Source organism: Canis lupus, chromosome 17 (assembly GCF_003254725.2).
Source record: "Canis lupus dingo isolate Sandy chromosome 17, ASM325472v2, whole genome shotgun sequence".
NCBI classification, from domain to species: domain Eukaryota; kingdom Metazoa; phylum Chordata; class Mammalia; order Carnivora; family Canidae; genus Canis; species Canis lupus.
This window is the reverse complement of record NC_064259.1, coordinates 48,224,905-48,248,007: the sequence shown is the minus strand read 5'-3', so window position 1 is coordinate 48,248,007 and position 23,103 is coordinate 48,224,905. Positions and strand designations below refer to the sequence as shown.

Below are 23,103 nucleotides of genomic sequence, written 5' to 3'. Positions count from 1 at the left end.
ATTCCTCTGAGTGCAGACTAGTTTCATATTGAGATGCAGACACCTTTGAGAGGGGTGACTCATTAAACCATTACAGCTGGAAACAGCATTCTACACAGCTGACCACTCCCTCCTTTTGAAATAACTCTCTCCTTTCTCAGGGAAATGCAAATTAAAACCACAACAAGATAGCTCCTCACATTTACGAGAGAGGCAAAACTAAAAATGTCTGACAACTTGAAGTGTTAGCAAGGACATGGAACAATAGGAACTCTTATTCACTGCTGGTAGTTATATACACTGATACACTCACTTTAGAAAACAATTATTTTATGGACATTATCTTACAAAGTTGAACATGTACAAACCCAAGTTAATTTCACTTAAAGATATGTGTTCTATGTGATGAGATGAGCACTGGGTGTTATACTATATGTTGGCAAATTGAATTAAAAAAAAGAAAAGGATATGTGCCCTAGAGAAAATCTTCTGCTTGGAACTCAGAAATCATACATAAAAAGGTTTACAGCAGCAAAAAATGAGTAACCATCCAAGTGATGACAAGTAAGAGAATGGATAAATAAATTACGGAGTACTTACCCATGACATAATATGCAACATTTAAAAATACTGAACCACAGCTACAAGCAATGATAGATGAATCTCAGAAACAAAATGTTAAGCAAAAATTTTAAACTAATCATGAAAACCACATGAAGTAGGACACCATTTCTATAAAGGTGAAAATCAAGCAAAACTAAGCAGACTACTGTTCAGGAATGCAGTACTGTTCAGGAATGGACCACCCATGAGAGGGAAGCAGAAAGGGTTTCTGTGGCTTAATAATGTACTAGTTCATAAGACAAGTGCTAGATTCTCATGTTCAAATTATTATGTCCTATTATTTCTATGTGTGTTATATACATTCATTTATAAAAACAAAAAAATATATATAATAAATGTTCTAGAAAAATAAAAAGGTAGAAATAAATCAAAATATGTCAACGACCATGATAAATGTAAAGAGATGAAGTTTGCTGGTTAAAAGGCTGGGATGGTAAAATTATATTTTAAAAACAACAACAACAACGAATGCAGCTAAATGCTCTTTGTAAAAGGTATACATAAAACATAAGGACACAGAAAAATTGAAAGTAAAAGGACAGAAGAAAACATTCCAAGTAAGAGGCACTATGTTAACATCAGACAAACAGACGTAAGGCATGCATTAGGAATATCTAATATCCTAATGTCCAAAGTTAGGAATCAAGAGAGTCTCTATAGAACTACACCGAGAGCGATAACTTATTTGAGTCTGTACAACACAGCTTCACTATGTTATACTATGCATATAAAACGAAACAAAAATAATTACCAGGAGAAAAGGATAAATGCACAACCATGGTGGGCAGGAGGTTTTAACCCAGCGAGTGGCAGATGCAGATTTGTGCTTGGATCTGCTTCTGCTATTCTGTCCCTCCTAATTTCCTATGTGACCTTGAACAAGTCTCTCTTCCTCTTGCTACACCTCAGTTTCTCATATCTGACTAGACCATATGGGTAGGATTCCATGAACTCTCCGTACTCTCCATACTCCCTTGCCGGGCAGTATCTGGGAAAAGACCCTGTCATATGACAGATACTTTTGACCCCAGTGGCAGCTGGTGCTTTTTGCTCATTAGGTCTCAGGAGAATCTATCACCTGCTGTTTTCCCTGACTGTTTCACCTCCCAAATCCCCTCTACCCCCATCCCAGGCAGCTTTTCACATACAGAAGTTCATAAAGCTCTTTGTCAGCTGAAGGGCTAATGGGAGTAAAAGCACAACCCGGTCGATCCAGCTTCTGGGAGCTCCATGTCTGGTTTGCTTCTTGAAGTCAATTAGGAGGTGATAGAGTGAGGAAGGCCATCCAAGCTGATTCTGCTGCAGGGCTGGCATTAATACAGAGCAAATGCCCTTCCAAACATGGAAGAGGCCATCTGTGAAATCTGGCAGTCCAGCCTCCTTAAGTAGCAATTCCAAGTGCAGCATAAAGGGACCAACAGGGCATGGCTAATGTGGTCATAGGGACTGGCTTTGCTGGCCTTGATGATCCCTGGTACAACACTGAACTACCTGTGGCTTGTCTTTGTAGGTTTTCCTCATCTCTACAGTAAGATGGGGGCCAGGTTCTTACCTCTGTGGCCTCTGTGCTCATAGATCTGGCAACTGTAAGTCGTGGAGAGGTAACTATTTTGTTAATTGACTATTTTCCTCAGTCGGAAGAAGGGAGGGAACTAGCATATACCAGATGCCTGTAAGATTCTAGATGCTTTGTACAAGTAATTTCACAAGGTACTCAACACACACCATTATTACTTTAATTTTACTAATGGATTGAGACTCTGGGAGGGAAGACTTTGGACAGTAGTACTAACAGGATTCAAAGTTGGGTCTTTTGATAACAGAGTCTGGGTTTTTTCTGCCAACCAACCTACAGTGACTGGGACATCTCCCCTAAGAGGTCAGATGGTTCTGCTATGAATTTTCCTTCCTATAAGATGGAACTCTTCCAAATAGGGCAAGAAGGAAGAAGAGATTGTTGGTAAATGGCTGACACGGCACTGCAAAAATCCACAAATATCTGATGATTGACATGGCAACAATATAAATACACAAACATCCTGGCAAGGGGTCTTAGAAGATCATTCCCAGATAGAGCCCTGTAGTCAACAGGTGAGCACGTGCATTCATTCCTTCACCCATTTACCACTTTCTGAGCATTTACTGTGAAACAGGTCTGGGAAGCTAAGAGTATCACGATGAGCAAACACAGACCCAGTCCTTGGTCTCTTTGTTCTGTTAAATTCTCAGCGGTTTGAGTCTACTGAGAATTCAGACGATTCATGGAGGGAACAGTGGCTCAGAGCTGTCAAGTTGTGATGATCATGAATACCAAACTCAATAATTAAATTAGGTACTAAATTCAGCGCTAAATTCAGTGTCCCTGTCCAGATTCCATTTGGATTTTCAGATATCGTCTCATTTGAGTTGGGAGTAATGGATATTGCATGAATTTGCAAGTTGTATGACCTTGAGTGATTTTCTAAACTTGCTGAATCCCAGTTTACGTATCTAGAAAGTGGGGATTATGTTATTGTTCTCCTCACAGGAGTTTCTGAGAGGCAAATGAGATTGCTTATTTACAGTGCCTACCATAGTAACTGGCCTATGTCAGAGCTTGACAAAAACCTAGTATTATTTAAAATAGTAAGAATTTAATTTCTGTTAGTTCCTCCTTGCATCTGTTTTATTATTTCTCCTTTTTATTAAGATCCTCTTCTATGCAAAATATCCAATGGCATCTTAGTTTGCTTTCTCATGTTCCACCTCAACCTGCTCCAATGGCACCATCCATTACCACTTCCAGCATCGTGGAGTAGCACAGAGATGTAACCAGTGTCCTGGTAGGGACGCATTCAGGGGGAACTAAAGATCTTCTTTGGGCATCAAGAAAGCAAATTGTATCTCATTTGCTCCCTTTCTGATAATCATGCTGTGTGCAAAATGCTTAGCACCATGACTTGCCATCTTGTAGATTTACCCCTCTGGGTAAGTGAGAGCTCTTTATCCCTAGTTCTTCTTCTCCTCTCACCATCTTTTTATCTATTTCATCATAAATCCTGAAAATTATCAGAAGTTTAAGGGAAAAAATGTGACAAGAGAATTCTAAAGTTCACATGAAGTGAATACAGATGTTAAACCTTGTATCTACAAGCTCCCTGGCAAACCTATCAAAGCATCAAAATCCTCTGTGCCTGAGGCCTCTCCAATGACAGAGAGCTCACTGAGTTAAAAGGCAGCCTATGCCATTGCTTCTCAGTAGTAATTATTCCTGAACTTGTCTTTACATGGAAGCCACATGGCATGTCTTCATATAACTTGCATTCATTTGTCCTAATTTTGCTCTCTGGAGTGACCCAAAGTCAGTCCCACACCTCCTCCATGTGATAGCTTTTTACTCTCTTTCTCCTGTACATCCCTTTTATCTCAACACAAGACCACTGCTGTAGTGTTGTCCATCATAGTCGGACATAGTTGTAATACATCTCCTTAACATGTCTGTATCTAGTCTCTCCCCTCTGAACTTTCTTCCCCATTTTTGCTACATTTCTCTCCCCCAAACTGGATTACTTTCTCCTGGTTAAAGTTGAAATGTTAAACTTGGCACTTGAGCCAGTGCTACCACCTCCTCTGTCCTTCCTGCCCTCCACTGCTGGTCCCCAGCTGTCCAACCTGCCTTTCTTGCCTCGTCTCTCACTGAGACTTTTCACCAGTGGTACCAGTAGTATCTCTAGACAACTAGAGTGGACAACTCATTGCTAAGAATGACTTGTGATTTTCTACTTCTTTGTTTTTACTTATTCCATATTCATTCTTTCTCTGGAATACTCCCCCCACTTCAGCCTCTATGCTCAAATGAGATTTATTTGTATTTCAGGAGAAGTCTAGACTGTGCTTCTAGACCTAATACATTTATGTCTCAGTATAGAGTAAATCATTTCCATCAATCCCCAGAGAGATTATTCTTCAGGGAGATGCCCCAGTTGTAGCAGTTTTCTGGAAGATTGATCCCATGGTGGTCTTTGGGTTGTCTAGAGGGAAGAAGACTGAAAGTGGAGAAACTGCTACATTTCCTAAGCAGATGTGTCATCTCAGTATAGAGTAAATCATTTCCATCAATCCCCAGAGAGATTATTCTTCAGGGAGATGCCCCAGTTGTAGCAGTTTTCTGGAAGATTGATCCCATGGTGGTCTTTGGGTTGTCTAGAGGGAAGAAGACTGAAAGTGGAGAAACTGCTACATTTCCTAAGCAGATGTGTCATCTCAGGCAGACTGCTACCATCACAAGGTGTAGAGAAGGTTGCCAGAAGCTGGGTTTGAAGTAATTAAGCTAATGCTGACAGTTCACAGCACAGAAGGAAGTAGTTACTCTCCTATCTTGCCAAAGATTGCTACATGTCTATTACTTACACTTCAGGATATTAAGATTGGGACAGAGATAATTCATACTGAAATTAGAAATCGAAATGCAATTAGAACTTCCTAATTAAGTTGTTATAAATATTTATAAGAGTATAATGCACATTTCAAATGGCTGGAACACTGAATGTCTCTTTGAATGTTCTGAGGGAGAAAAATGTAGTGCTCAGTCACTTCACCCTGGGAAAAAGGTTGGATCTCCCAAAAGCTGAATAGACACATGCATGAAAACACACTGCCATAAACACAACCATCATCTCTCCCCTTGAGCACCTGTCACCATTGGTATGCTCAGAAATAGCTATTCATTTGGACTTTGAATATTCATGATTTAGCATTGAGCCAGTTATGCCTATATTTTATAGTATTTCTACCTCAGAATTTTGGAAATATGTTTCATTATCCACCATACAAGAGCATTGTTAGGTGGCTCAGGAAGCCAATGTGGTGTCTAGAGCCATCAGTTGGTTTATGGAGGAAAACACTTTACCCTAGAGGACAGAAGATCAGAACTTCAATTCTATTTTGGCTATTTTGGTCACCAATCCTATGAGCTTGAATTAAGTGTTTTATCCTTTCATACTTCCAGACAGGCTAATAGAAGCATCTCTACCTTTGAGGCCTTGGAGGATATGTAGAAATAACCAATGTGAAGTATTTAGGAAAGTTCAAAAGAATGAAGCACCTGGATATTATTGTGTTAATGTAATTATTACTTAACCGAGGTGGCTGATGAATTAGTACACACAGAAGAAATACTTCCCTAACATGTAATACCTGAATGGGGAAAATTGGAGGAAGCAAGCCATGGGCAGGGGCTGGATGAGAAAAGGGGATGTGCCATGAGCATGGACGGATTAGTCAGGAGGAGTCAGGGAGGAATCATCTTCCCAAAGCCAAATGGGAAAGTGCCCAGATTCCAGGCCACTGGCAGGCTGCTTGAGAGAACAATGGCATGTCAATCAATGTCCCAGTCCCTCAGTCCATCACATCACAGGTGCTAGGAGGAATACAAAAGAAGCACCAAGCCTTCCCTGGGGGAAATTACAATTGATTGGAGAAACATTATGTACACTCAGGAAACAGAATAAGACTGGATAATAAATGATGTGAAATTGTGTAAAGGGAAAGCACATTAGTGCTGCCAGCCCCACCCTTCTACCTGGGTAAGAGGGACTCACTCTCCTGTGTCCTAGGCTTTAAGAGCTCCACTTAGGCCCTTGTATGAGCAGGCCACCCACAGACTGAGGATTCTATGAGGGGTCAAGGAGACAGACCCACAGGGGTGACCCCTTCACTCTTCATGTTTTTGTACTTAGGACCCTGGAACTCCCTAGAGCCTACTTCTAGGGCCTGTGTGGACCTCTTTGTTTGGGACAGTCTCTCCAAGAGTGGAAAATGCTGCTTTTGTTGCTTGTGGGGTGGCCAAGCAACAGCTGCTCATAAGGCCTAGATGTGGATAGAGCTTGGATACAGAGATCGGGGTGTCCCATGGGTAGAGGGCAGAGGCAGGGATGTGAAGGGAACTGGGCCAGGCAAAGAGCTAGAGGTTGAGTTGTCCTGTGAGGCCATGTTCCCACAAAGAACTCTAAGGAGTAAAAGGTTCAAACCTGGCCTCCAGGTCAATACTAAGGTATAATTTTTCAAGATAAGCAGACAGAATTTTTAATTAATGTTTTATTAGCTTGATTTATCACTTTTTAGTATTTAGACATGATACACAGGCTGTACTCTTGTTTTTGGCCTGCAAATGTTTGTTAGTGGCAGATATGAGGGCTACAGCAGTTTTGAGAAGGAAGAGACCAGCATTTCCTAAGCAGCTGCATCACCTCGGGCAGGCTGCTGCATCACAAGGGGCAGAGAAGATTACTGGAAGCTGGGGTTGAAGTAATTAAGCCGATGCCCGCAGATCACAGCATCGGAGGAAGTCATTACTCTCCAATCTTGCAAAAAAGGTTGTAACATGTCTATTACTTACACTTCAGGATACTAAGATTGAGAACAAGCTATTTCTTATTGGAATTAACTGCTAAGCATCTGGGAGGACTTCCTCTAGGATATGGGATTTGAATTTTGTCTTGAAGTATCTGTCAAGGTTGGGAAAGAATTTGAAGGCACCGAATGACTGAGGCAAGTCTTGGAGGTAATGAGGTGACCTGACTGGAATAGGTCATTGATGATTCCTTCCAGCCTGGACCATTCTCGCTACTCCTCCATGCAGCTAAATTCCTGACCTTTTCTTTATATCTTACCGAAGCCCCACCTCCTCCATGAAGCCTTCTGGGATTTTGTCATTCCATAGAATCACTTCTCTTTTCTGATCCCCCTGGAATACTTTATCTACACCATCAACAGGCACAACAGTTTTTGAGAGAACATACTGTGTACATGGGTATTACTAGTTGGCACTACCCAGTTGAAGATTTAATTGGAACTAATAGTTTCAGCTTTTTCAGTTTTTGTCTCCCCAAAACTCAAACTTCTGGAGATCAAGAGCCCTTCAGTTAAACACAGAGTGATTTCAGAACTGGTCTGTGGCAAGTTCATTCTGACAGTTTTGTGTTGTTTGGGTTGAGGCGAGGACAAATGGAGAAAGAGGAACTGGTGTTAGACTTTTTGATCAAAGTTGCTTCTTTTGGTACAGGAACTGGGAACATGTATCCCCCAAGGAATCTGAGGGCATAGCCCAAAGCTACGCATGTCAAGCTGAGACATTTATGTGAAGCCTCTTGTTTTATCTCAAAACTTCATGCAAATTTTATATTCTACTCCATGATACATTTTTGTATCAGTTAAAATAAAGTTTTAAATTATTTATCACTGAGTAAAACTGCCTCTCGGAAGATTCATCATGCCAATTTTAGAAAGTGTGAATTATTCTCAGGCCAAGCACAGCACTTGGCACACGGTGGACATCCAACAAATATTTGCTGAATGACTAAATGAACAAACCACACTGCGGAGTCTCATGTCCCTAGTCAGTGTCACTATATTCCCAGAAGGATTTAGGCCAAGTTTGGGCAGCTAAGAATTATATTGCTATTTCAATTGTCCACATGTGAGGGAAAGGGCCCAGTTGAAGTGTTGGAAATATAGGAGAAGGACAGAGATGAGAGATCCTTCAAAGGAAAAATAAGTAGGACCAACACACTGACTGCAAAAGGAAGCTAAAAAAAAAAAAAAAAAAAAAAAAAAAAAGGAAGGTAATCAGAAATGGAGAAGTTTCAAAAGGGAGGGGATGTTTAATTCAACTTTGTTGTTTGAGTTTGTGATGACCAAGGTGGATTCAGATACTCTTGGGACATCTTTTTCAGGCAGAAGGAATCATCAATTCAATATGCTACAGGCGGAGTTATTGTCTATTGTAAAGTATAAAATATGAAAATCTTCAATCTGATAGAAGAAACCATCACTATCTAGACTCATCCTGTCCAATATTGAGGTCTCTGGCCACATGGGACCAGTTGGAATTGAGCTGTGCTGTAACGTGTAAAATACACACTGGATTTTGAGGCGTACATACACATACATACATATACCCACATTCAAAGAATGTAAAATAGCCCATCAATAATTTTTATATTGATTCTATGTTGAAATGGTAATACTATGGATACATTAGGTTTGATAAGATACACTATTAAAATTAATGTCACCTGTTTGTTTTCTTTTTTTAAGATTTTATTTATTTATTCATGAGAGACAGAGAAAGAGAGAGACAGAGACATAGGCAGAGGGAGAAGCAGGCTCCATGCAGGGAGCCCAACGTGGGACTCGATCCCGAGTCTCCAGGATCAGGCCCTGGGCTGAAGGCGGCGCTAAAACGCTGAGCCACCAAGGCTGCCCTGTTTGTTTTACTTTAAAAATTATGGCCACTAGAAAATTTTAAAGGACATATGTGTCTTCCATTTAATGTTCACATCATATTTCTATTGGGCAGTGCTGGTCTGGATGGATGAAATAAGACAACTTGGTCATAGATCCAGGAAAAGAGATCCCAGTAGCTCTTCCCGAAGGACTACCAAGGACAAGCCTTTGCAAACCTCCCTCTGCAAAACAATGTTTATCTCTCTGGTGTATTTGGAAGACACTGTTAATAGATGGTTGCAGAGAATGATCATCATTTACCACACACATGTGATAGGGTTTACTGTTGAGAAAAGCCACAGAAGTGTAAATTTGAATCAAAACAAAAAAACCTTTGCCTAAAGAAGCCCCATCAGTCCCAACCAACTTCAAGCAGAAGTGTGTGATTAAACTTGCTTTTGTGTGAGTTATCACTTCCCCAGCTGTATCTCTAGGTTGTCACGGATTCGTCCACCTCTTGCCATTTTAAACAGTAAATAATTGGAACTTCTGCTCATCTCCTTGCGATTCCTTATCTTCCCTGCTGAGACTTGGTTCTTTAACTAGTCTCATCTCCCTTGAGGATATTACTTAAACATCTGTCATAATTCTAGCAGGTTCAGGATTCAACTTGCCTAGTAGTTATTTATGGTACTTTCATGTAGCAGAGCATGGAGGTACATAGAGACCTATAAGGAACTTGACGCCCAGTGGCAGGCACTCAGGAATGGCTTTTCGGATCCTTCTGAGGGAAACAATTCTGTGGTGGAATGAGCTTCTCTCATCTGGAGTTCTGCCTTGCATGGGTCCTTGCTTCTCTGCCTTGTAGTTTGGTCCTGTGGTGCGTGACTGTAATCTACTTCTTTGGTGACAGGTGGGTAAAAACCCAAACTCTCAATGTGGCCAGCAGTGGTTTGTCTGACATACTCCTTGCTGTAGCCACATCTCAGGCCATTCTTCCCACACACCACTCCAGTCACCCTGGCTGGCACTACTTCTTGTCCCTGTCCTACTGCTTCCAGCCTTAGGGCCTGTCCTTAAAGAGCCCCTGGCTTGGAATGAAGCTCTCTTCCCTCTCTCTTCAGGCACTACCTCCTTCCCAAAACAGCCCCTCTGGGCATCTTTCTGGAAACCTTCAGTATTTTTATTTGCTCTCATGGAGGCCTGGGGTTGTCTTTTAAAATGCTCATCACAGTAGATGATCTATGGCTTATGTGGTTATGTGATTCTTTCATGTCTTTGCCACTGGATTTTAAGTACCTGGAGGAAGGGGATAATCTTTGTTTTGTTCACTGTTGTATCTTCAGGGTAGAGACTTAATATATATTTGTTGAATGAATTTATAAACATGTTTGTTCTGTTCTTCCCACAGACTGCCTGGAACAGCCCTGGTGGAAGTACTGACCATGAGGAGGGGATGCAGCAGTAGAGGGGCTGGGCGGGGGAAGGGTGGGGGTGGCGGTTGGAAGGACACCTGTCCCTTCCTTCTTCCTCAGGTGGAAAGGCCCGTGCTTTAGACTTAGTTGTCATGTGTGGCCAAATGGTGGGGTAGCTGGGTCAGTTCCAAGCAGGCACATGGAAAAGGTATGATGTATGGTGTAACCTCCATCCCCCAAACCTCCAATCACTACCTCCTTCTTTCAATCCCTTGGTTGGAACTACTTCTCTTCACTCCCTGGGATTTCCTTCTCTTTGCATTTCAAATATTCTCCCTTTTCCCTGTAGCTTTTCTGCTCCAGCTGCTTTCAGCTTTTTCCTTCCCTTTCCATATGCTGCCCCCATCTTCCTGCTAGTCTGGCAGTTTCCCAAAGAGAGCATCAAGCTCTAAGGGCACGTGGAAGCAATTTTCCTTCTGATTATAGTGGTTTCTAGTTTTAATATACCCACAAAAGGCAGCATGGCTCAGGGATCTATCCTGAAGGTTCACCACATGGTCCTCTCTTTGGCCCAGCACACAGGCTTGGGGGCCTGGTACCGAGTCTCAGATGAGGCAACTGGTTAGAGCTCTTCATGGCCCAGAGATCACATCTGCGACCACTTTACATAGCAGGTACATCATGGCTTGCCTTTTGCATAGAAGCAAGATTTTTTCATGTGCTAGTTCTCCCTTCAAAGATATATCAGGAATCAGATCACTTCTCACTATTTCCAAAGGCAGCACCATGGTCCAAGCCACTGCCATTTTTGTCCGGAACGATTACCACAATCTCCTTGCTTCTGCTCTTGAGTCCCTCGTTCAGCACTGCATTCTGCATCATCTTATCGAAATGTGATTCAACCATGCCATTTCTCTGCTAAGATCCTCCAACAGAGGTAAATATAGTCATTTGAAACAATGTGGATGGGTCATGAGGACATTGTGAAATAAATCAGACAGAGACAAAACTGTATGATCTTACTTATATGTGGAATCTAAACAAACTGAACTCACAGAAACAGACTATAGACCAGTGATTGCCAGAGGCGGGGTACTGGGAATAGGGGAAATGAATGAAGGTGACCAAAATATACAAGCTTTCTGTTATAAGATAAATTAGTCCTGGGGATGTTATGTTTAGCATTTTGACTATAGGTGACATAGATAATAATACTGTTTTGTATATGTTTTGCATATGTGAAAGTTGCTAAGAGAGTAGATCTTAAATGTTCTCACCACAAGAAGAAAAATTTGTAACTGTGAGGCAATAGTATTAATTAAACTTACTGTGGTGGTGATCATTTGGCAATATAAGCATAACATACATCAAACCACTTTATGTTGTACATCTTAAACTAATACAATGTTACATGTTAATTGTATCTCAATAAAACTGGGAGAAAAACAGATCCTTCAATGGATTACTCACTCAGAGTGAAGGTGAAGTCCATGCAATTGCTCCCTCTAGCCTTGCCTCTTACTAGTCTCCTATTGTTCATTCTACTCCAGCAACACTGACTTCCTTCTGGACTGTGCCAAAGTGGTCCTGCCTCTGCACTATGCACTTGCTGTGTCCTCTGCCTGGAATGCCAGCTCTTCAGTGTGCACACAGCTTATTCTTACCTCTTCCAGGAGACTCTGCTCAGATGTGATCATTTCAATGTGTGGACCCTGGGTCTTTGCCTTAACCATTTATTCGTCTCCCTTCGTCTTACCTTTCTGAAAATAAACAGGCACATCACTGAGGTTATGGTGAAACACTGGCTGGTTCAGAGATGCCTTTAGAAAATCTGTGCTTGCTTGAGGGCATCTGAGGATTTATAAGAGACCATAGACCCTAGGGCAATGGTTTCCAACTTCAAAACATAAATTGAACCCTTTTATCAAATGAAATCATATGTAGAAGATCTCACTTTGGCAAGTTTTAGAGAAATGAGTTGTATGACCACATGAACACATTGCTAGGAGCAGAGGTTGTTACTGTCTTAGCTGACAGATTAAGAAAAAGAGGTTAAATTCTTAATGTAGGAGTTAGAAGCAGTGAGGGGAGACAGGATATAGGCTTTGTCACTACTACTCCAACCACCCTTTCCCCCAACCACAGTACATAAGAAATACATTTCTGCCTGACTTCAGATGAACTCACCAAATATGGCAGCTCATCACCACCATCACTTCCATCAAATCTTTACCAGTACCATTCAGCTAATTGCCTCTATTGCATCATTTTATCCATAAGGACAGTGAGGGACTCATCATATGCATTTGCTAAAACAAATATATTCTCCACCTCCTTCAGTTCTGCCCAAAGTTCACCTCTCAATGGTACAGCCACTCTACTGCAAAATGGGCCCTTTCTTTCCTTTCCCCTGAACCCCCATTCCACCCATTCCACTCTGCTCTGTTTTTCCCATAGCATTTGTCACCTCTAACGTGTTTTAAAATCCACTTATTTATTGTTATTATTATTATTTTGTTGTTTGCCTCTGCTGGAATGTAATCTTATCATGGATTGAAATGTGAACTCATCTGTCCGCATTCCACTCTCCCTTCAAGTTCCAATCAAGGGCCAACTGTCTTTCCTGGCTCTGGTTTACACCGACTCTGCCTCCTCCTGAGTTCTCACACATTTCAGTGTTAGGTTAGAATAACTTCCTGGAATCTTCCATTTCTTTTGTGCTTGGAGGTGGGAAAATAATTTCCCACTGGGCTTCTACTCCTAACTCTGCCATAACTCAATGGCGACCTTAGGAAATTATCCAGCGACTCTGAACCTCAGTCTCTCCATTTTATAAGAAGGATCTGAATTACATGATATTCCAGTCCTCAGATTTCACCTTGTAAGAGATCATGAACAATTTGATAGGAGGATCCATGAACAACAACAACAATAATGATAACAGTTTTTGTTCACAAATGTCTGCTGTACCCATTTCCAATCCTCTCAATGATCTGATAAAGGAACTACTACTATACTCACTTTACAGATGAGGAAAGTAATACTCAGAACTTAAAAAAAAAAACAAAACAACCAAACTTGTTGAAGTGATTAATGAGACAGGGTATGGAGTCTTTCTTGAGTCTGTCTAATTTCTAAGCCTCTGTCCATGTCCTACTTCTACATAGTCTTTTGTCATATATTTCTTTTATATTATTTTTATTACATGATTGAAAGACCTGGGCACAATAAATGGTCTGCGGTGAACTCTGTGTTGTATTCCAAAACTCAAGGAGAAGAATCTATTTGCATTTTCTTGCTTGGTTGTGACACATGACTGCTGCAAGGGCTGGGCTGTACCCTCTAGGGATTCCTTGATGCTGGCAGTTGGGCGGAAGGCAGCCACATGGGAAAGAAGTCATTCTTCCACTCATTAATGTGTTCAACTGTGGACAGGTTACATAAGTTCTATAAGCCTCAATTTATAAATTATTTTCACCTATTAAATAAGGACAATAGCATCTACCTCCAAGGATTATTAGAAGAAATTTGAAGAAGGAGAGGAGCGTAGCATCAGTGTATAGTGTTTTAAATTTTTTTTTAAATTGTGGTAAAATATATACAGATGATATTTATCATCTTAACCATTTTTAAGCCCACAGTTCAGTGGTAATAAATACATTCATTTTGTTATGCAACCACCACCATCATCTACCTCCAGAACTCTTCTGATCTTGCAAAACCAAAACTCTATATGGGGTGTCTGTTCTTGTTCCATTTCAACCTAGGTGCACAACTTAACAGACTTTCCAGTTCTCTCAAAAGAACACACACACACACACACACACACACACACACACGGAGGTGAAGACCTCCCTGATGATCTTACAAAGTGGCAGAAGAGTGTTTAAATCACACACACTGTAGCAAACCACTACATTCTACATTACCTTTCTCCAAGCCTCACTGGTTCCTGTCTCTTCCTTCCCTCCTCCAATTTCAGAAACTACCCCCCAACCTTTGGTCATGCAGGATGTAATACCACCAGCTTTAATCTCCAAACTCATGTTTCCAGCTCATCATGGTGCCCAGAAAACAAGGCTCCTGCCAGTTTACAGGAGTCACTCTCTGTGGACAGTTGGGGTTATAAATAAAAAAGATTATTATCCTTATACATTACCGTTATTATCTTCATCATCAAAAACTTTTGTTGGTTACTTGGAAGAATGATGCAGAAAGAGAGAGGTGCTAGAAAATGGACCGTTCAATCAATTTAATCAACTCAAAGAGAGTTACAGATCAACAGATCAAGCGAATCCAATGCTGGATAAAGTAGCTCTGGGACTCAGCCTCCTAAGTGCAGAAAAATTGAACCAACTACATCCAGCAACTGAGGCTCCTCTATCACTACACATGGTTGGGTATGGCCTGGAGACCCACAGCCCCACCCAATTCCCATACCTATCCCATCTGTAATAGCTCCTGGGTGGGAGTCAGGAGGTCTTCAAAGACCATTTAGAACTAGCAGGGAGGATCAGAGCCTTCCTCCCTGGGCTGACACATGGGGTTCTCCATTACCTAGTTCCTTATTACCTGGTTACCTCCTCCCTATCTGACTGTCTGCCAGAAACTACCGTGTCAGTATGATTACCTCTGTCTGGCAGGTTCCTTCCAAGAATTAAGTGGAAATCAAATTTATCTGGAAGAGGTAACATGAAAGCTATCTGCAGTTGCTGAGGAACAGAGAAATGGAATTAAAGCTATCAAAATAAGAAAATTCCTGATCAGGAGTCTTCAATTAGTCCTTGTCATCTACAGGTCAAGTTATTTTTTTGGGTAGTAAGCAAAATTTGTTTCTAATACCTTAGTAAGCAATAAATCACACCACTGATGGGTTGCATGCAACAGAAGGCAGATGGTATATCTGGACATGGGGTCCTTTAAAGTGCAAAGGAGAGGACAGGAGAAAGGGTGAATGTGTTACAGGTTCATATTTTCAATTTATAAAAACCTGGGGATGTTTAATTCTGACTTTCTTCTTCCTCTCACATTATCTCCATTTCCTCCTGTGTGATTGTCCACAAAGTAGAAAAAGGATTTACCTGAATATTGAAGATTTTCATTTTCCATCTTTGCACAGTATCTATGCAGCATAGATCTCACAGATTTTAGGAGTTAGACATTAGGCAATGGAAGGGACCAGAAGGTTTGTCAGTGACAGTGGTAAGCTTTGCTCTTGTAGCTAGATTTTCTCCGTCATTAAACTTGGAGCAGAATGAATCTGATCTACTCTTAATCCCCCTGTGGAATTCTCAACAAACTCAAGAAGGAGGTGGTTAAGGGCACTGACAAAGGGTTATGGGGCAGCCATTGGAGATGAAAGGCCTCAGTGTCTGGGAAGAATAGACAAGAGTCATGCAGCATTCAGTCTGCCCATCTGTAGCACTTGCAGAATCTGTCTCTGCCTTGCATTTGGTAGGGCGGTAATTCTTTGTGCAGTTATGGCTGCCACGTTTTCTGACAGCAGCATACTATACAGGCTGTTTGAGCAGAGAGCTTACTGAAAAGTGGGGAGTCAGATAACTTCACGGATGAGGTGATATCTGATCTGAGTTTTGAGAGAGGATAGGGTTTGAATAAACAGGGAGGGAGGGAGTTTCATGGGGGAAGAAAACAGGGACTGAGATTTAGGCATTGGAATGAGTGGATCAGTTTTGCAGAAATGGAGGCCCATGAGGTCTGTTGGATAGACTCGCTCTGGTCACACTGGGAGAGGCTTGAATGCTTAGGCAAAAAAGTTGGGCTCCTTCTTAGGGCAGGGCTTCTGAGTCGGAGCAATTGGTGCTCATCCAATATCTGTGTGATCCCCTTCATGTTGACCTCCCTTGTAGTCAGTCACTTGGGGCCCTGTGAGTGAGGTCTGGCAAACAGGAACATGAGCAGAAGTGACACACCACTTCCACTCAGTGCAACTCACCCATCTCCCTCTTCTTTGGTGCCTTTGGAAATGCTCCAGTGATGCAGCTACAAGACAAGAACCCAGGACCCAGAACCCAGTATTGTAGGGAGGACCCAGGACATATGCTGTCTATGAGAAATACTATTTTATGATAAGGTCCTCAAGTTTGGGGTTAATTTGTTAGGGCAGCTACCTTAACAGCTTCTAAGGTTTGGAGTCAAGCAGAATTGGGAGTTAGGGGTGGGTGGAAGCGTATGTATAAGGTTACATCCTCTTTATTTGTGAAGCTTTCTGTCACATGCAATCATAGTACAGTACTCTTCTAGGCTCTGGGGAGAGCAGTTGCTTATAAAATCTGTGAATGCCTCTCATTTTCAGTAGGCACCATCCCTTTCCCTGTGCTGCTCTTTGAACACCTTGGAGCAGCAGGGCTGACATGGAGAGTGAGATGGCTTGAAAGGATGGACATGTGATACTCCAGTTGAAGTTGGGTATTAGGAAGCAAGACCCTTTAGTTCTCTCCAAACATCAGCTAGCCAATGGAGCCTCTTCAGAACTCCTGATGCATCTCAGAATCCAGATTGAAAATACCTTGGTAGCATGAAAGTGCACAGGAATTGGATTTAGAAGATCTCAATTTGACTCCTGGCTCCACCAGTTCCTAACTGAGCAAATATGGGTAAATTTCTTAATCTCTCTGGGTTGTGTTCTTCATGTGAAGTCCCATTCTAGCACATCTCTTTCAAAACTGCTTCTTCCATCAACAACCATCTCTTATCTTACAATATTTCTGTCCTCTCAGTTAGATAATGTGTTCAGGTCTTGTATCCTAAAAAAATTTCCTTACCCTATTGCCTGGTAAGACTGTCTTTTCTTCTCTCCTTTACCACACATACTTCTGAAAGAATAGCCCAAGTTCTCCACTTCTACTCCCATGCTCACTTGGTTTGGGATGAATGGAAGTAGATATTTTCTGACCACAATTAAAGAACACCTGGGGGGCTCAGTGGTTGAGCATCTGACTTTGGCTCAGGTTGTGATCCTGGGATTTGGGGATTGAATCTCCCATCAGGCTCTCCACAGGGAGCCTGCTTCTCCCTCTACCTATGTCTCTGCCTCTCAAGAATAGATAAATAAAATCTTAAAAAAAAAGAGCCAGCTAACTTTTCATGGGTGTGATGAATGTGGGCAAGAAAGGGAGGTGGTATCAGGATCTTTTGTTCTGAGTTAAGTACACAATATCAACAATAAGAAAAGCTTCATTACCAGAGAACTAGATGAAATAACTCAGTAACTTGTCTTTGATCTTTTCACATTTTGGGTTTTCAGCAACACTACTGCTTCACTGATTTTTTTTTTTTATTGTAGGTTATGAAACTATGTCTGTTATTTGAAGTGTATGAGTATATGAGTATTTGGAGACTTGAAACAAATGTCCCTTCACCTAACAAATAGCACATTCAGTATAGGAGCTAACCTAGATCCTTTAAAATAAATGACAAAACCATGGAACTCAACATGGGAAAAAGCAATGACAATGATAGATCATTACACGAGAGCAACCACTGGCACTGGCACGAGCAGGCAACCACTGTCTATGCCCTGGGGGACCACCTGCAATGGAGGCAGCCATTATTTACCCACTAAATCTCACATTCATTCCCCTCAGAATAAATGATGGGCAAGGATCCTTCTGCTTCTAATTGCCACTTCCAGACCACTCCCCACTCTGTCCTCCAGCCACAAACCTCTCTTGCTCATTGCTGTCACCCTCCAACTCTAGGTCACCCTTTCCTCATCACTGAGGACTTTGGCTCTGGCTGGAAGTTTTCTCCTCCATCCGGCCTCTGTCTTATCCTAGTGACTTTTTTTTTTCTCCTGAAAAAAGCTAGCTAGCACTCTGGCATCTCAGCTCTCAGACTCCTCATCTGTCTCTTAATTTCAGTTATCTGTTTCCTGGTCATACCTGGACTATGCACCACTTTTGAGATGTGGCTTTTAAATATCCCCTCCACACATACCTTGTCCATCCTCCTGGATCACTTGCCAAAGTACCTTCACTGTCACAGTTCTGTCTCAATGGGAACTCAAATCAACTGAGCCTATCACTTTCTTCTATCCATCTCTTCAGGTTTTACTTCCCTCCTTGTCCATCAATATAATCACTCCTTTGTAGCTGCCATCAATTCCCTTACCCTTTCCACTCTGTGTTATATTCACTGGATAACATCTCAGTCCTAGATGAACCCAACCACTCATATTCTTGTTTGTTGCTGCTCCAGAAGCTGAACACTAGAAGAAGTTAGCAGAACCAAATTGACTTGATTTTCAATTCTCAAGTCCCTTTCATTCCATGATTCCATGACCCTACACCCCTGGTTCTTTCCCTTCCTGCTGGTCATTGATTCACCATCCCCTTGCCTGAGTCCTCCTATTCTACTGACTTTCTTTGACTTTTGTCCAGACCTTCTTCTCTGATTATCTCTCCCCAGATGAATCATCTGTCCCAAAGGTTGTAGATTCATCTATGAGCTCATGGCTCACATTTTTATGTCTCTAACTCAGATCTCACTCATGAGCTGGACTCATATGTTCACCAGAATGCATGTCATAAAGTGCCTCATAACCACCTCTTGCTTCAGCTTTCTGGTTCCAGCATTTATTCTCCACCATTGTCAGGGTAAAGTTTAAACTTCTTAGTGGGTCTATGTGATTTCTAGCCTGCTATTTCTTCACTTATTCCCCATCCTGCCCCACCCACTACAACATGCACGCACACACACCACACACACACACCACCACTGTACACCACACACACACACACACTCAAATACACTGAATTTCTCCAGAGAGGTAGGATGATACATAGTAGCTAATAAGTGGGCTCCACAGCTAGAATTCCTTGGTTCAAATTCTAGTTATGCTACTCACTACCTGGCAAATCTTGGATATTTTACCTACCTTATTGAGCTGCTGTGAGGATGAAATGAGAGGAGGCATATAAAGTTCTTGGCAGAGTGCCCAGAACACCATAGATGCTTAATGGATGTTAGCAATTATCATTTTTAAAACTCAATTTCTTAGGCATAACATATGATCTCTCTTTTATAGTATGCTATTGCCTGGACCTGGAATTCTTTCTTCCACTAAACCCTGCATACTCCCATTCCCACTCATTCCCACTGCAAGCCATCTAACTCAAACTCAACCTCAAACTGCAGGACTCAGCCCATTACCTACTTGGTCTGTTGGACATTTCATGATTACAGGTTAAAGACACCCTTCTTTGTGGTGTTCTGGCACTGTAGACTTTTTATCCTGTAATACCTACCATCCACCACTGTATTTACATGAGGTATATATCCTTTACCTCTCTGATTGCCTCTAAGAGCATGGAGGGTGGGGAGTGTCTTGGCCACTGCTATATTTCCAGAATAGTACCTGCCATAAAGTAAGTGTTCATAAATATTTGCTAAGTGAATGAATGAAATGATAAACCATACTGAGCAACCGTAGCTCTCCTCTTTTAAGAAGAATAAATAAAAAAAGAACATTTATGGGAAATATGAAGTAATTTTGTGATTCAGAGATGCAACCCCCCCCAAGTCACTAAACATCCTTAGAGGCATGAATAAGTATTCCTTGAAATAGACATCTATAAGAAAAAAGAACACTGGTGAGAGAGCTAATTTATATACTCAGAAATAATGAGATGCTGTCTTTAAGAAACAAAAGGAAACTTCCATTAAATGAGTTCCAACATCTCTATCCAGCCAACCATGATGAAAATCATGGTTGCTGAATTAAAAAAAAAGAACAAGTAAATAGCATATTGGACAGGCAGAAAATTAAATTAGGCAGAGGACAACTTGACTATGCTCTGAGAATAACTTAGAAAAAGGAAAACAAGGTAAAGGAAAGGTATGCCATATAATAGGAATAGAGGTGAGATTATAAGTCTTCCTTGCAATGATGGTATAAGATCTATTATATTCGTAATAATAATTAAATAAAACAACTTAAGAGTTAGTGAGCATCTGCATTTATTGGATGAATATTATGTACCAGACACTGTGCTAAAGACTTTACATGCACTATGTCATCTAATCCTCCAATAACTCATGATGTAGGTATTATTATTATTATCTCCAATTTTCAGATGACAGAAATGAGGCTCAGAAGCATGGGTAAGCAATTTTCCCTAAAGTCACATAGCTGGTGAATGGCAGTCTTACTGTGGATTACTTTGGGAGTGAGCTCTTAACCCATGTTGGGTAAATCATCGTCTTAATTCTAGAAATTTATGGAAATAAATGCCAGGCTCTGTTCAGTAACTGAAAGTAAAGACATGAACATATTTTCTGCCATATCGTTATATGTCATAGTCTTTGTTTTTTTTTTTTTATGAGAAAGGAAGAAAGAGAGGGGAACAGCTCCATATATCTTGGACTTAAAAAAAATAAAATAAAAACTTTTCTAAATGCCGACTAGGTCAAGGAAAAAAGATCCAATGGTAGATTATTTAAAAAATAAAGAGTATGATACAACTATGTATCAGTGCTACTGGAATGGAGACAAAGTGGATCTATGGGGCAGATAGTTTTACTATTTGAAAAATGAAAATATGTGGACTAAGTATCAGAAATTCAGAAAATGTACATTTATATAAACTTTAAAAAGCAGGAGGAAAATCGAACTCCAATAAAAACATATACAAAAAAAAAGCGGGAAGAAGGAAATAAAAATAAAAACAAAAGTTAATAAATGAAAGCAAAATGGATAAACAATCTCTTTTGGTAAGAATTTTGGAATGAAAATAAAGGAAGTAGAAATAAAAATTTTAAGATGGCGTATAATTATATATTATTAAATTGAAAGTCACTATGAATAGATTTTTTCCATAAAAATATAGGTTAACTAATTTAAAAGCAAAAATCCTCAAAGTAGCAGTGATGGAATTAATGTACTATAGAATCCTCCCATAAAGAACTCCAGAGCTAGCTGATTTTATGGGTGAGTTCCTTTGCTAATTCCAATGCTGTCTCAGAAAACAAGTATAGTTTTCAAAAGCTATCCCTAACATGGGTACCAAGACCTAAGATTTATCTAAGAGACAGGAATAGAATTACAATGATTTATATTCTTAGGGTACATTAAAAAATACTTTTCTCAACACATGCTGATATAGTTTGATAAAAATCTTCAACAAACTAGGAATAAAAGGGTAGTTCTTAAAATAATAAAATGTATGAATATTGAGAAAGAATCTTCTCAACTAAATTCCCAATTTTAAACTGATAAGAACAGATACTACACTTGATCTTAGCCAAAAGGCCGAGAAGCGATAAATTCCCAATTTTAAACCTAATTGTGAAACCAATAACTCACACCTTATTTAATAGTAAAGTTTTGGAGGCATTCTCAGAAAAATAAGAAAGTTAACAAAGTCCTTGTTATTTAATGCTGTAAAAATTCTGGTCATTACAATACAACACGAAGCAGAAATAAGAGATGTAGCCACTAGAAAGCTGGAGGAAAAAAATTATTTACCCATAATAAGTTTGCACTCTTAGAAAGAAAAAAATCCGCTTAAACACCATTAGAATCAGTAAAGATGAAAGATGAGCATATAAAAACAAATGACTCTGCTATGCTTCCAGTTGAAAAATATAAAGGGAATCATTACAAAATTTGAATGTAATACTCTAGTTTAAGTCCAATGTAGGTAAGTATTTCTCCTTCTGGAAAACTCATTAAAATTGTCAAAGAAATGGAAAAAAACCCATTTCAGCTGTGGAAATTAGTGCAGGGTGTCACCCACTGGACAGGGCAGAGTTTTTCAGGTTGCTGAACACCTGAGACCCGACAGAGGGAGGGTGCAGCCAGATGGAGGAAGAATGACCCACTTGGGAAAACAAGTGTCAGGAAGCTGCCCCAGTGCAGAAGACTGCAAGGTGATGCTAGAGAGGGCTTGAAGGGATGGGTAAGGCTATATCTTGAAACTGCTTTCAGTTCTAGAATGCACAGTAGGCCTCAGGGTAAGAAACTGCCATCTCAGGGGCCAGTGTCCCACTTCCCAAAGGCTTTAACAGTTGGGGACATGAACTCTGAATGACTAGAGAAGGGGGACAGAGCTCTGAGGATCTCTGGGCTGTCCCTTACAATGAAGAGGGAGAAGGGAAGAGGAAAATTATAGCAAACCTATGCTTCTTTCCCTTTCATTTGTCATTGAAAGAGTCAGGAGGGATCCATATAATTCCAAATCCATTTTAATTCCCCACACTGGGCTACATTTTCTAAGGATGATTAAAAAGAGAAAATTATTTGCTATTTGATACAACCAACAATGGGAACTAACCTGGGAGGGAAGAAAATATTTCTTTGTGAAATATCTTGCTTCAGGAACAGTTAGAAACTTGAGGTACCAGTATCTTCTGCTTTTATGAAAGACCTTTTATGAAAACAAGTACATCAGTACTTGTTTCAGTAACTGGAAGAAATTTGAAGAGGATGTTCACTTTTATGAAAAAAGGCAAAAAGCAAAATAGCTTCCAGTGCTTGTTTTGCAGTGAGCTGGTATGCAGCAGCACCCACTCTGAGCAGCAAGAGCAGGTGTACCAATCTGCTTCCCTAGGAACTACATTCAGCAGCTCAGCATTAAGTCTCCATAGCTTAGAAATTTGTCTGTGAGCATGTGTGCTGTATCTCAATCTATTTTGTGCATCAGTTGGGAAGATGTGTCCTAAGCTATCGGAAAAGTCTAGGAGAAGTTATTTTGGGGTCTGGAGATGCTCAAAAAGTTTCCATGTAAATTAATGGTAATTGCTTCTTTGCTTTATGCCATTTCAGTTTACAAAGGATTTCATAGAAATGCTCTACTTTTGGGTAGCAGGGGAAACCATAATCCCTTATTTTTCAAACAAGATTTCTGAGGCTGTTGCA

The 23,103-nt window shown here is 40.6% G+C and overlaps 1 protein-coding gene and 1 pseudogene across 1 annotated transcript in view; both read right to left on the bottom strand.

The window, feature by feature from the left end:
* The window catches only part of TACR1 (tachykinin receptor 1), a 143,773-nt gene that overhangs the window by 26,756 nt on the left and 93,914 nt on the right, over nucleotides 1-23,103 (bottom strand). The window lies entirely within an intron of this gene.
* Nucleotides 21,381-21,507, bottom strand: LOC112665143 (U2 spliceosomal RNA; annotated as a pseudogene).